The following is a 1,833-nucleotide window of genomic DNA, read 5'->3' on the forward strand; positions in this document are numbered from 1 at the left end:
CACCGTGTTAGCCAGGATGGTCTCAATCTCCTGACCTCGTGATCAGCCCACCCCAGCCCCCCAAAGTGCTGAGATGACAGGCGTGAGCCACCGCACCGGGCCTCTACATTTTATCTGTTACAATATCACACATCATGTAGCCTCTAGAAAACTCCACTGTACGCTCATGACAAAGAGAAATAATGACCTAACATTACAATGAAAATAATCTTGACCTTGCAGACCCTCTAAAAGGATCTCAAGGGCCTCCAGAGGTTCATGGATCACACTTTGAGGACTGCTGGTCTAGACTACCATCATGTTGACACAGTGTCTTAAAATTGTTGAAAGAGTACTACACTTGTAGAAGGCGTTCAGGCAAGCAGCTCCCTCCACTCGTGGACATGCTTCTGCCCACCTCCTTTTATTCATTACATTCAGGATGCTGGGCCTTTCTATGACCTCACCCTTGTACAGGTATTCTCTCTTATCCCTATCAAACTCCCACTCATCCCTCAAAACCCAGTATAAATGCCTGCTCATTGGTCAAGGCTGTCTTGATTCCTCTAACCATAATTAGGACTCCCCTCTTCTGTGTTTCACACACTTTATTCTTCCTTCTGCAATAGTACTTCCCTTGTTAAATTGAAATTTATCAGTCCAGCCTGGGCAACATAGCAAGATATCCTCTCTACTAAAAGTTAAAAAAAAAAAATTAGCCGGGCGTGGCAGCACATGCCTTACTCAGGAAGCTGAGGTAGGAAGATCACTTGACCTCAGGAGTTTAGGTTACACTGAGCTATGATTGTGCCTCTATACTCGAGCCCGGGCAATAGAGCAAGACTCTGTCTCAAAAAGAAAAAAAAAAGAAAGAAAAGAAAGAAATTTGTTTGCCTCTTCCCTAGTTAGACTAGAAACTTGTTTGTCTGAAGTTTGATTAAAAAAAAATTGGTATATGATAAGCATGTAAATTGCTCCATTTCCAAGTCTCTAACCAATTGTTCTTTTGTTTTATTTTGAGACAGAGCCTCTCTCTGTCACCCAGGCTTGAGTGCAGTGGTGCAGTTTTGGCTCACCACAACCTCAGCCTCCTGTGTTAAAGCAATTCTCGTGCCTCAGTCTCCTGAGTAGCTGGGACTACAGGCACGTGCTACCACGCCCAACTAATTTTTATATTTTTAGTAGAGACGGGATTTCACCATTTTGGCCAGGCTGGTCTTGATCTCTTTACCTCATGATCCACCCGTCTCAGCCTCCCAAAGTGCTGGGATTACAGGCCACTGCACCCGGCCATCTCTAATCAATTGTTCTAACAAATATATCAACTCTCCTTTTCCTCATGGTTTTGTGTGAGGCCTTCTTTACATATGTCAACTTTTTATACATAATAGATTCTAGATCTGAGTTTTTCCACTATTCTTGCTATTTTTGCTTCAACAGCATGTTTTTATTCAAGATCCACGACATTTTAATCTCATTGCTATATAATATGCTTTAGTATCTACTAGAGCTTGTCTTTTTACTATCCATTGCTCTTCTTCTGAATTTTATTTGAAAATCTGATCTGTTTATGCCACTAGGTTAACTCTAGAATAATTTCATCAGTTGTTTAAGAAATATCCTGCCAAGATTTTAATTGGAATTGCATTTGCCAAAAACAATTTGGGGGAGCCGGGAAAAATATTTTCATCTTCACAGTATCTGGATGGCCCATTAAGAAATCTGCCGTCGGGCCAGGCGTGGTCGCTCACACCTGTAATCCCAGCACTTTGGGAGGCCAAGGCAGGCGGATCACGAGGTCAGGAAATCGAGACCAACCTGGCTAACACAGTGAAACCCCATCTCTACTAAAAA

The sequence above is a fragment of the Hylobates moloch genome, unplaced genomic scaffold (genome assembly GCF_009828535.3).
Source record: "Hylobates moloch isolate HMO894 unplaced genomic scaffold, HMol_V3 SCAFFOLD_14, whole genome shotgun sequence".
Taxonomy (NCBI): Eukaryota; Metazoa; Chordata; class Mammalia; order Primates; family Hylobatidae; genus Hylobates; species Hylobates moloch.